Source organism: Bos taurus, chromosome 9 (genome assembly GCF_002263795.3).
Source record: "Bos taurus isolate L1 Dominette 01449 registration number 42190680 breed Hereford chromosome 9, ARS-UCD2.0, whole genome shotgun sequence".
NCBI classification, from domain to species: Eukaryota; Metazoa; Chordata; class Mammalia; order Artiodactyla; family Bovidae; genus Bos; species Bos taurus.
Window position 1 is genome coordinate 45,754,716 of NC_037336.1, and position 13,835 is coordinate 45,768,550.

At 37.1% G+C, this 13,835-nt stretch overlaps 1 non-coding gene across 1 annotated transcript; it reads right to left on the reverse strand.

Annotated features, from left to right (window-relative positions):
* Positions 1–7,870: 7,870 nt before the first annotated feature.
* Positions 7,871–7,977, reverse strand: LOC112448181 (U6 spliceosomal RNA). Its single transcript, XR_003036569.1, has one exon. It is a non-coding gene; the product is annotated as a U6 spliceosomal RNA (small nuclear RNA).
* Between the last annotated feature and the right edge of the window lie 5,858 nt (positions 7,978–13,835).

Genomic DNA, 13,835 nt, shown 5'->3' on the forward strand with positions numbered 1-13,835 from the left:
GTTGTCCACTTCTTCTTTTGAAGACCACTAGGCTATTTCAATAATACTGCTAAGAGATGAAGGTAACTTGAGCCAGATTTTACAACACAGTGGAGTTCTCAGTTCAGTTCAGTTGCTGAGTCATGTTGGACTCTTTGAAACCCTGTGGATTGTAGCACGCGAGGCCTCCTGTCCATCACCAATACCTGGGGTTTATTCAAACTCATGTCCATTGAGTCGGTGATGCCAACCAACCATCTCATCCTCTGTCATCCCCTTCTCCTCCTGCCTCCAATCTTTCCCAGCATCAGGGTCTTTTCAAATGAGTTAATCTTCGCATCAAATGGCCAAAGTATTGGAGTTTCAACTTTAGCATCAGTCCTTCCAATGAATATTCAGGACCAATTTCCTTTAGGATTAACTGGTTTGAACTCCATGCTGTCCAAGGGACTCGAAAGAGTCTTCTCCAACAACACAGTTCAAAAGGATCAGTTCTTCGGCACTCAGCTTTTTTTAAGGTCCAACTCTCACATCCATACGTGACTACTGGAAAGACTATAGCTTTGACTAGATGGACCTTTACTGGCAAAGTAATGTCTCTGCTTTTTAATATGGTGTCTAGGTTGGTCATAGGTCCTTCCAAGCAGCAAGGATCTTTTAATTTCATGGCTGCAGTCACCATCTGCATGATTTTGAAGCCCCCCCCCCTCCCCCGCAAATAAAGTCTGGCATTGTTTCCACTGTTTCCCATCTATTTGCCATGAAGTGATGGGACCAGATGCCATGATCTTAGTTTTGTGAATGTTGAGTTTTAAGCCAACTTTTTCATTCTTCTCTTTCATTTTCATCAAGAGGCTCTTTAGTTTTCTTCTTTGCTTTCTGCCATAAAGGTGGTGTCATCTGCATATCTGAGGTTATTGATATTTCTCCCAGCAATCTTGATTCCAGCTTGTGCTTCATCTAGTCCAGCATTCCTCATGATATATTCTTCATATAAGTTAAATAAGCAGGGTGACAATATACAGACTTGACATACTCCTTTCCTGATTTGGAACCAGTCTGTTGTTCCATGTCCAGTTCTAACTGTTGCTTCTTGACCTGCATCATATTTCTTAGGAGGCAGATAAGATGGTATTCTCATCTCTTGAAGAATTTTCCAGTTTGTTGTGATCCACACAGTCAAAGGCTTTGGCATAGTCAATAAAGCAGAAGTAGATGTTTTTCTGAAACTCTCTTGCTTTGTTGATGATCCAGCAGATGTTGGCAATTTGATCTCTCGTTCCTCTGTGTTTTATAAATCCAGCTTGAACATCTGGAAGTTCATGGTTCACATACTGTTGAAGCCTGGCTTGGAGAATTCTGGGCATTACTTTACTAGCGTGTGAGATGAGTGCAATTGTGTGGTAGTTTGAACATTCTTTCGCATTGCATTTTTTAGGGATTGGAATGAAAACTGACCTTTTCCAGTCCTGTGGCCACCGCTGAGTTCTCCAAATTCACTCTCATACTGAGTGCAGCACTTTCACAGTATCATCTTTTAGGATTTGAAATAGCTCAACTAGAATTCCATCACCTCCACTAGCTTTGTTCGTAGTGATGCTTTCTAAGGCCCACCTAACTTCACATTCCAGGATGTCTGGCTCTAGGTGAGTTATCATACCATCATGATTATCTGGGTCAAACAGACCTTTTTTGTATAGTTCTTCTGTGTATTGTTGCCTCCTCTTTTTAATATCTTCTGTTTCTCTTAGGTCCATACCATTTCTGTCCTTTATTGTGTCCATCTTTGCATGAAATGTTCCCTTGGTATCTCTAATTTTCTTGAAGAGATCTCTAGTCTTTCCCATTCTGTTGCTTTCCTCTATTTCTTTGTATTGATCACTGAGGAAGGCTTTCTTATCTCTCCTTGCTATTCTTTGGAATTCTGCATTCAAATGGGTATATCTTTCCTTTTCTCTTTTGCCTTTCTCTTCTCTTCTTTTCACAGCTATTTGTAAGGCCTCCTCAGACAACCATTTTGTATTTCTTTTTCTTTGGGATGGTCTTGATCACTGTTTCCTATACAGTGTTACCAATCTTCATCCATAGTTCTTCAGGCAGTCTGTCTATCAGATCTAATCCTTTGACTCTATTTGCCACTTCCACTGTATAATCGTAAGGAATTTGATTTAGGTCATACTCTAATGGCCTCTTGGTTTTCCCTACTTTCTTCAACTTAAGTCTGAATTCTATGTATGTATAAAATATATTTTATTGAAGTATAATTATAGTATTTTGTTTCAGGTGTACAGCAAATTGATTTAGTTGTAGACATAATATATATTACATATATATATATATATATAATATATATTTCAGATTATTTTCCACTATAAGTTATTACAGGGTATTGAATATGGTTTCCTGTGCTATATATTACATCCTTGTTGCTTATCTCTTTTTATGTACAGCGGTTTTTATCTGTTAATCCCATGGTCCTTCTTTGGGTCTCAAATTTTTTAAGAGAAAAAGATAAAAAATGTTTTTTCTTTAATCTTGAAAGTATTGCTAGTGAAGGGATTCCTTGGGTTCTCATTAGGAACATATCATGCTAGCAGCCCACAGTATATTATGACGATTACTTAAAAGGATAGAACCTCATGCTGTGCTTTTACCCTCAGTAGACCTCCCCAAAGTATTAATTTTTAATGCCGCTGAACATCTGATTATGTTGGAGGCAAGATAGCAAGTGTCTGCAATGGTTTGTCTGGACTTCAATCAACAATTGTGAGCATTTTCCCAATATCTTTAGGATTGTCTCCATTGTAATTGGAATTGTTTCTAGATTATAGTTTGGTGATGAGCCTGTGTGGTGTATATATTTTAAACACTCAGACCCTACCACAGTAAACTGGAGATGACATACACACAAGATAGTTCGCTATGCTTTTCACTTTTTGGCTTACTACAGATAGACGGCTGTTTAAATGATTTGAAGTCAGGTCTTCAACCAATTTTTTCAGGATGAGTGCTTGTAAGTCTGAGCTACTTCTCATGGAAGCCTCTGAGGAAAGAAAAGAGCAATTCCTTTCTCCTGATTTCTGTTGATCTTATACCTCCTTGTGGAATTTGCAGTCTTGGAAGAAAGATATCTCTAGAAGGTGAAAGTCTTACTTATCTTGGTGTAACTGATTTCTTAGATCTTTTCCACTGCCCTTATGTGGAATGCCCTTACCTTTTCCACTTTCTTTGAAGGAGCATCAAGTTTCAATGTGTCCATGAGTCTATTCTCTTGCTTCAGGATTGAAGAGTCTTGTACTATTTTAAAAGAAGTCTTTGGAGTTTGGAATCATGAATTATTACCATTGCTTAATTTCCTTTAATATTTATATTTTTTATTTCTGCCAGGCCTTTTGCTTTGGGTGAACACAAACTCTTGGAGCAGATTTTCTTTTATTGCTGCTCTTAGAGCATTTAAAAAATAAATGATCAAATGGTATTCATATTTCTTGAATCATTATTTCTTGTAAAGTCTATTACACTACATATAAAATACATTGATTTTATGCTTTTGTTTGCTAGAAGTAGTCAGGGTGAAATGAATCAAATTTAATTTTTTTTCCTTTTGGATGAGACTTTTACTGACATTGGTTATATATATATATATATATATATATATATATATTTAAACTACTCATGTATGACACATTTTCTGACATGTGGAAATAAAGCTTAGGATGAGACATGGAGCTTTGACTAGAGATTTTTGGGCCCTAAGTTTTTGCATACTTAAAATTTTTTATAAGATCTATGATGCATTTTTTTCTCAATGTAGTAGGAGCAAAATCTACTGAGTTTTCTGGGTAATTCATTCTTAGGAATTTAAATTTCAATTTGTTTTGGGGACATTTTCTTTCCACTTATCTATATTTTCTTAACTGTCTTCACATAATGTGCTTGGTTATATCGTGTGTGTGTTAGTCACTCAGTTGTATCCAACTCTGCATGACCATATGTACTGTAGGCACCAGGCTTCTCTGCCCAGGGGATTCTCCAGGCAAGAATATTGGAGTAGATTGCCATGACCTCCTCCAGGGCTCTTCTTGATCCAGAGATCGAAACTGTGACTCCTGCATTGCAGGTGGATTCATCTGAGCCACAAGGAAAGCCTCATTTATACCATACACACACATCTGCTCTAAGCATATGAATTATATACATATTATTCAAAACATATTTCTGTATATGAATGACATTTCCACTATAAACCTACAAAGTTATAGACAAATTTAAATTAATAGTTAATTTTTGAAAATTCATTAGCTGTAATCCTTGAAGATTCAAGTATACTCTGTGAAAAACAACATTGTCAAGAACCCAGAATGGGCTTGTGGGTGTTTGGTGGGAGTGAATGGTGAGAGTGAAGTGTATTTGTTCTCATAATTGTATAAAAATTGAGGACTCTAGCCAGAATATGAATTCTTAGTTTGATGTTGTAGTTTATGTGTATGAGGAAGCTGATAAATATTTGAATGTGTTGTTCTAAAATTGTCATCTCTTTAAAAATATTTTGCTTGGATGATTTCTAGATAAGAAGTTCTTATTATTCATTGCCTCCTCAGGTGTTTTAGGGCTGATCTAGAATTTCTTTAAGTTAGACTAGTATAGAAGTATGGTTATATTCATGCATGATATAGCTCACAGTATTATATGAATTCTGCCAAAGTACTCGATTACTCTCATTTACTTATTTATTCCATACTGAGTGCCAGTTCTGTGTAAGGAACTTTCCTAGGAACTGAAAATAAAAATTGAAGTCATAATGCCCACAATTAAAAAACTTGATCTAGAGAAATGTATCATCATATAAGTCATTTCCTACATTGCTATCACCATATTTACATAAAATAAGGTAGAGATAAACCATGTTTGTGTGTGGGCTTAGTCGCTGAGTCATGTCTGACTCTTTGCGACCACATGAACTGTAGCCCTCCAGGCTCCTTTATTTATGGGATTCTAAAGGCAAGAAATCTGGTATGGGTAGCCATTCCCTTCTCCAGGAGATCTTCCCGACCTAGGGATCCAACCCAGGTCTTCTGCATTGCAGGTGAATTCTTCACCGTCTGAGCCACCAGGGAAGCCCAGATAAACTGTGTCTAGTTATGCATAAATAACTCATCCATTTTTTTTAGAACAAAATTATTAGTGAACTTTGTATCCTATGTTTATGCCAATGTTACTATATTTTTTGAAATTAAGAGTAGTTTTTGTAATTGGTTCATAAGCATTGTAAGAAAATCAGTATCTTTGTAATCATGCTTTTTTCCCCCATAGCCTGATGTTTAGAAAAACGGTCTCATGATTATTATGTAATTCATCAGATTTGTATCTGAATGACTCTTAGCTATTTTAAAAATCAGATTTACCCAGAGAGGGAGAAATGATTTGCTTCATTTAAAGTGATTAAGAGGTAACTTAGAAAAGAATCTTCCAAAATATTTTAGGCAATGTGACATACCTCAATACTGTTTCTAAAAATGCAATCTAAGAGAAAAGTCTCCAATACCTATATGCACACATGCATACATTTTCTGAAATAGTAGTCTACCATCATTTGAAACCCAACAGAATGGCCAAATCTGAACATCCTAAAGCTAGAGGTACCTTCAAGGGTACTTTAAAAGGAATATCATTACAAAGGAAGTTTCAGTTTCAAATTATTTTATAAAGACCAAGGAGCATACTCTAGTCTCTACTTATTTGTCTACCTAATCATTACAAACGAAGTTTCAGTTTCACAATTATTTTAGAAAGACCAAGGAGCATACTCTAGTCTCTACTTATTTGTCTACCTAAATATAATCTGTTATATAAAGCCCACATATGACTCTTCTGGAGTATGTTTTAACTTGGGAGGATTTTGATACATTTTGTCAATTGATATAAAATTATTTTTGACCTCAGAAGAGATTGGGAGCTGAGAACTTTCTTAGCCTAGTGATCATAAGGTTCATTCATCCCGCATTTAACGTATAAGGTTGGTGCAAATGTAATTGTGGTTTGGACCATGAATTTTAAATCATTATAAGTAGGCTCAAACACATCTTTGTTAATCAAAATAGGAACCATTACAATCAACATATTTTTGCCGATGAGAAATAAGTTTGTTTATTCCTGTAGAGTAAAAATCCGTGCTTTGGGAGTCGACAAACACTCGGAAAGCATTTTCTGCCTCCTGCTGGTTGTGGAAGCATTTTCCCTGTAAAAAGTTGTTGAGATGCTTGAAGAAGTGGTAGTCAATTGGCGAGAGATCAGGTGAATATGGAGGATGAGGCAAAACTTCATAGCCCAATTCATTCAACTTTGTAAGCATTGATTGTGCAGCATGCAGTTAGGCACTGTCATGGAGAATTGGGTCCTTTCTGCTGACCAATGCCAGCTGCAGGCATTGCAGTTTTTGGTGCATTTCACTGATTTGCTGAGCCTACTTCACAGATGTAATGGTTTTGCCAGATTCAGAAAGCTATAGTAGATCAGACAGGCAGTGGACCACCAAACAGTGACCATGACACTTTTAGGTGCAAATTTGTCTTCCCTTGTGGCTCAGCGGGTAAAGAATCTGCCTGTGATGCAGGAGACCTGGGTTTGATCCCTAGCTTGGGAAGATCCCCTGGAGAAGGGAAAGGCTAACCACTCCATTATTCTGGCCTTGAGAATTCCATGGACCACATAGTCCATGGCGTCGCAAAGAGTCGGACACGACTGAGCGACTTTCACTTTCACTTGGCTTTGGGAAGTGCTTTGGCGCTTCTTCTCAGTCCAACTGAGTTGTTCGTCGATGGTTGTGGTATACAGTCCTCTGTGTCACACGTCCCACTGTCTGATTGAGAAATGATTCATCCTTGTGTAAAATAAGAGAAGACAACACTTCAAAGCAATGATTTTTTTTTTTTTTGATTTGTGGTCAGCTCATGAGGCACCCATTTATCGAGCTTTTTCACCTTTGCTATTTGCTGCAAATGCCAGATGACCGTAGAATGCTTGATGTTGAGTTCATCACCAGCTTCTCATGTAGTTGTAAGAGGATCAGCTTCGATGATTGCTCTCAATTGGTTGTTGTCAACTTCTGATAGCTGGCCACTGTGCTCCTCATCTTCAAGGCTCTTGTTGCCTTTGCATAACTTCTTTTTTTTTTAATTTTGTTTTATTTTTAAACTTTACAATATTGTATTAGTTTTGCCAAATATCGAAATGAATCCACCACAGGTATACCCGTGTTCCCCATCCTGAACCCTCCTCCCTCCTCCCTCCCCTCCCCTCCCTCTGGGTCATCCCAGTGCACCAGCCCCAAGCATCCAGTACCGTGCATCGAACCTGGACTGGCGACTCGTTTCATACATGATATTATACATGTTTCAATGCTATTCTCCCAAATCTCCCCACCCTCTCCCTCTCCCACAGAGTCCATAAGACTGATCTATACATTGGTGTCTCTTTTGCTGTCTCATACACAGGGTTATTGTTACCATCTTTCTAAATTCCATATATATGCATTAGTATACTGTATTGGTGTTTTTCTTTCTGGCTTACTTCACTCTGTATAATAGGCTCCAGTTTTATCCATCTCATTAGAACTGATTCAAATGTATTCTTTTTAATGGCTGAGTAATACTCCATTGTGTATATGTACCACAGCTTTCTTATCCATTCATCTGCTGATGGGCATCTAGGTTGCTTCCATGTCCTGGCTATTATAAACAGTGCTGCGATGAACATTGGGGTACACGTGTCTCTTTCCCTTCTGGTTTCCTCAGTGTGTATGCCCAGCAGTGGGATTGCTGGATCATAAGGCAGTTCTATTTCCAGTTTTTTAAGGAATCTCCACACTGTTCTCCATAGTGGCCGTACTAATAAAAATATGGAACGCTTCACGAATTTGCGTGTCATCCTTGTGCAGGGGCCTTGCTAATCTTCTCTGTATCGTTCCAATTTTAGTATATGTGCTGCCGAAGCGAGCACTGCATAACTTCTTGAACCACTGCTGCACTGTAGGTTCATTTGCAGTTCCTGGGCCAAACATTTCGTTGATGTTGCAAATTGTCTTCACTGATTTATAACCCAATTTGAACTCAAATAAGAAAATTGCTTGAATTTGCTTTTTGTCTAACATCATTTCGTTAGTGTAAAATAAATATAAAATAAACAGCAAGTAGTAAGTCATTAGCAAAAAATAATAAAGTGAGAAATGCACATTAGAATGCTGTACAACATACCACATTTATTTAAGAATGTATTAGGTTGAAGGTAGGAGGAGAAGGGGATGACAGAGGATGAGATGGTTGGATGGCATCACTGACTCAATGGACATGAGTTTGAGCAAGCTCCAGAAGCTGGTGATGGACAGGGAAGCCTGGTCAGCTGTGGTCCATGGGGTCACAAAGAGTCAGACACGACTGAGTGACTGAACTGAACTGATCCAAATATCAAACAACAAAATTCAGCAGTGTAAAACTGCAATTACTTTTGCACCAACCTAATAAAACCAGCTTTTAAAAGGTTATACATACTTTCTTTCAGTCTTTTTTCCCCTGAGTCATTACAAATTAATTACCTTTTGTTATAGAGTTGTCGTTATCAAATGTTGGCTTTGCCATAAAAATAGTTACATTTATGATATTTTATTTGTAAATAACATCCAATTGCTGTTAAATTCGTTGTTATAAATTTAAAAATCAGTCAGTACTTCAGAACTCACAAATCAAATAACTGTAAGCCACTGAAGGTGACATATTTTGCAAGGATGGCATTTATTTGGAGTTGTATGTTTCAGTCTGTTTACAAAACGTTCTGCTCTAGGTGTTCCCAGTAGTAATTGATAGTAATATGTGTGGCTGCTTTTTAGCACCCTCAATAATGGGATGCTTTTAAAAACATGCCTTGAGGCAGTTGTAAGCTACATTTAAATAATTATGACATACAGAGGCTAATGGAATTTAATGACATACATACAGTGGTGAAGTCAAAGTCACAGACCATGTGTTTCTTTCTCTGAATGCTTTCAAGAAGGTTCTATTATTATATTTGAGCAACTTCTGTTTTCTTCTGTGCACTAAAAACATCTCAGTGTAATTACTGTTTTGTATGCTGTCTCGGCTGGCTGTGTTTTGAGGGAGCAGAAGCTATGTCTTTTTCATTGTATTTCTAGCACTTAGCACCTATACACAATCTGGGGACTGTCCCAGATGGTCCCAGAAGTGTTTGAATAAATGAATGAATGAATAGCTGACATGCATTTCAAGTCCTTTTACTTAACTATACCCTTTGCCACAATTAGAAAAATGCAAATTCAGAACAACAATTGAAAATACCTGGAATAGATCAAGAGCAGTTAGGGCTCTCTTCAACTGCTATTCAGATTTGCAGATAGAATTTTTCTTCAATATAATGTCTGACTAAAATTACTGATACTGGTTTCCCTTTCTTTAGGATACTTGAGGATACATTTCAGAGATAAAAATAAAATTTCTAGAAGTGACAAGATAATTGTTGTTTAGTCACTCAGCTATGTCTGACTCTTTGCAAACCCATGGACTGTAGCCCACTAAGATCCTTTGTCATGGGATTTCCCAGGCAAGAATACTACAGTGGGTTACCATTTCCTTCTTGAGGGGATCTCCCTGTTCCATAGATTGAACCCTCATCTCCTGCTAGGCAGCCAGATTTTTTTTTTTTTTTCTTAAACCACTGAGCCACCTGGGAAGCCCCAGTGGTGAAAAGAGTTGCTGGTATTTTGGGGCAGAAGAATATTCCAGTGTCCCTGTCTGTCTACTTCCTCATTCTTTGTATGGATATTGGATGTTTTCTCAACCTTATGGAAAATATATGCTTGTAGAGAAACTCTTTAATCCCTCCTTCTATACAGACATGATTCTTTACCCCATACCTTGAAGAAAATTCTTTGTACCTCCCTAGGGTTTCTGTATTCCTTGTCTTCCTTGAAAAGATAGCTTGCGTGAGTTAATCACTGATTGCATCATTGCCCTGAATTAAGAAAAAAATGGGGTTTCAAAATTTCTGAAATAGTGGTTCTCAAGTTTTATTATGCATCCAAATCACCTAGAGCTCTTGTTAAAATGCAGATTCTGATTCAGTAGGGCCGGAATGTGTCTGAGGTTGTGCCTCTAACAAGCTCCCAGGTGACCACATTTTGAGTGGTTGCTAAAGCTACCCAAGATATTTGTGGAGTAGCAGACATGTACAGAGTGATGCTAATGCATCTGCTTGCTGAGATCACAAGATAATTCCTTGACAAGATGATTTGCTGTTTTGGTTCTGATGTCTTTCTATTGTCTCTTCATTTCCATTTGCTTATGGAATCATTTTTCATAGTAGAGGTCATACACTTTAATTCAATCTGCTCTATTGATTATAGAGAGGCAATAACCTTCATGATGTCAGGTTAGAACTTAAGACCTCTGGAATATTTAAAATCTAACAGCCAATTTATATCTATTATAAATAACTACAAATAAGCTTTTTTAAATTTTAAAGTATATGTTTTTATTTTTGACATGGGAATGGTTTACTTGTGTATTCAAGCTAACAGCCACGAGAAATTGTTGAAATTCATTTTTTTTTTTTTTTTGTAAATATGGGCTGAGCTGACTATTTCCTTTCCTGTTTTGAAAGTACACCTTTTAGTGGCTAACCTTAAATGTTATTATAGGGATTTTCTCTGAATTATGATCAAAGTCTTGTAGTGCTGGAAGAGTTCTCTCATTGAAAACAAGTTTGCATTCTAGAATTCAGCTCCAATAACAATAATACAAAAATGTTCTTTGGGCCAAAATTTTAAAGGTGTCACAGAGAGTGGTATAAGACCCTTTATTTTTTTAAATTTAATTTTATTTATTTTAATTGGAGGCTAATTACTTAACAATATTGGTTTTGCTATACATCAACATGAATCTGCCACAGGTGTACACGTGTTCCCCATCCTGAACCCCTCTCCCACCTTCCTCCTCATACCATCCCTCTGGGTCATCCCAGTATACCAGCCCCAAGCATCCTGTATCCTGCATTAAACCTAGACTGGCAATTTGTTTCTTATATTGCTATTATACATGTTTCAATGCCATTCTCCCAAATCATCCCAACCTCTCCCTCTCCCACAGGGTCCAAAAGACTGTTCTATACATCTGTGTCTCTTTTGCTATCTCACATACAGGGTTTTCGTTACCATCTTTCTAAATTCCATATATATGCATTAGTATACTGTATTGGTGTTTTTCTTTCTGGCTTACTTCACTCTGCATAATAGGCTCCAGTTTCATCCACCTCATTAGAACTGATTCAAATGAATTCTTTTTAATGGCTGAGTAATACTCCATTGTATGTATGTACCACAGCTTTCTTATCCATTCATCTGCTGATGGACATCTAGGTTGCTTCCATGTCCTGGCTATTATAAACAGTGCTGCGATGAACATTGGGGTACATGTGTCTCTTTCAATTCTGGTTTCCTCGATGTGTATGCCCAGCAGTGGGACTGCTGGGTCATAAGGCAGTTCTATTTCCAGTTTTTTAAGGAATCTCCACACTGTTCTCCATAGTGGCTGTATTAGTTTGCATTCCCACCAATAGTGTAAGAAGGTTCCCTTTTCTCCACACCCTCTCCAGCATTTATTGCTTGTAGACTTTTGGATAGCAGCCATTCTGACTGGCATGAAATGGTACCTCATTGTGATTTTGATTTGCATTTCTCTGATAATGAGTGATGTTGGGCATCTTTTCATGTGTTTGTTAGCCATCTATATGTCTTCTTTGGAGAAATGTCTATTTAGTTATTTTTGAATGGGTCATTTATTTTTCTGGAATTGAGCTGCAGGAGTTGCTTGTATATTTTTGAGATTAGTTGTTTGTCAGTTGCTTCATTTGCTATTATTTTCTCCCATTCTGAAGGCTGTCTTTTCACCTTGCTTATAGTTTCCTTTGATGTGCAGAAGCTTTTAATTTTAATTAGGTCCCATTTGTTTATTTTTGCTTTTATTTCTGATATTCTGGGAGGTGGGTCATAGAGGATCCTGCTGTGATGTATGTCAGAGAGTGTTTTGCCTATGTTCTCCTCTAGGAGTTTTATAGTTTCTGGTCTTACGTTGAGATCATTAATCCACTTTGAGTTTATTTTTATGTATGGTGTTAGAAAGTGTTCTAGTTTCATTCTTTTACAAGTGGTTGACCAGTTTTCCCAGCACCACTTGGTAAAGAGATTGTCTTTTCTCCATTGTATATTCTTGCCTCCTTTGTCAAAGATAAGGTGTCCATAGGTGCGTAGATTTATCTCTGGGCTTTCTATTTTGTTCCATTGATCTATATTTCTGTCTTTGTGCCAGTACCATACTGTCATGATGACTGTGGCTTTGTAGTAGAGCCTGAAGTCAGGCAGGTTGATTCCTCCAGTTCCATTCTTCTTTCTCAAGATTGCTTTGGCTATTCGAGGTTTTTTTGTATTTCCATACAAATTGTGAAATTATTTGTTCTAGCTCTGTGAAGAATACTGTTGGTAGCTTGACAGGGATTGCATTGAATCTATAGATTGCTTTGGGTAGTATAATCATTTTCACTATATTGATTCTTCTGATCCATGAACATGGGATGTTTCTCCATCTAATAATGTCCTCTTTGATTTCTTTCACCAGTGTTTTATAGTTTTCTATATATAGGTCTTTAGTTTCTTTAGGTAGATATATTCCTAAGTATTTTATTCTTTTTGTTGCAATGGTGAATGGAATTGTTTCCTTAATTTCTCTTTCTATTTTCTCATTATTAGTGTACAGGAATGCAAGGGATTTCTGTGTGTTGATTTTATATCCTGCAACTTTACTATATTCATTGATTAACTCTAGTAATTTTCTGGTGGAGTCTTTAGGGTTTTCTATGTAGAGGATCATGTCATCTGCAAACAGTGAGAGATTTACTTCTTCTTTTCCAATCTGGATTCCTTGTATTTCTTTTTCTGCTCTGATTGCTGTGGCCAAAACTTCCAAAACTATGTTGAATAGTAGTAGTGAAAGTGGGCAACCTTGTCTTGTTCCTGACTTTAGGGGAAATGCTTTCAATTCTTCACCGTTGAGGATAATGTTTGCTGTGGGTTTGTCATATATAGCTTTTATTATGTTGAGGTATGTTCCTTCTATTCCTGCTTTCTGGAGAGTTTTTATCATAAGTGGATGTTGAATTTTGTCAAAAGCTGCCTCTGCATCTATTGAGATAATCATATGGCTTTTATTTTTCAATTTGTTAATGTGGTGAATTAAATTGATTGATTTGTGGATATTGAAGAATCCTTGCATCCCTGGGATAAAGCCCACTTGGTCATGGTATATGATCTTTTTAATGTGTTGTTGGACTCTGATTGCTAGAATTTTGTTAAGGATTTTTGCATCTATGTTCATCAGTGATATTGGCCTGTAGTTTTCTTGTGGCATCTTTGTCAGGTTTTGGTATTAGGGTGATGGTGGCCTCATAGAATGAGTTTGTAAGTTTACCTTCCTCTGCAATTTTCTGGAAGAGTTTGAGTAGGATAGGTGTTAGCTCTTCTCTAAATTTTTGGTAGAATTCAGCTGTGAAGCTGTCTGGGCCTGGGCTTTTGTTTGCTGGAAGATTTCTGATTACAGTTTCAATTTCCATGCTGTGATGGGTCTGTTAAGATTTTCTATTTCTTCCTGGTCCAGTTTTGGAAAGTTGTACTTTTCTAAGAATTTGTCCATTTCTTCCACGTTGTCCATTTTATTGGCATATAATTGCTGATAGTAGTCTCTTATGATCCTTTGTATTTCTGTGTTGTCTGTTGTGATCTCTCCATTTTCATTTCTAAT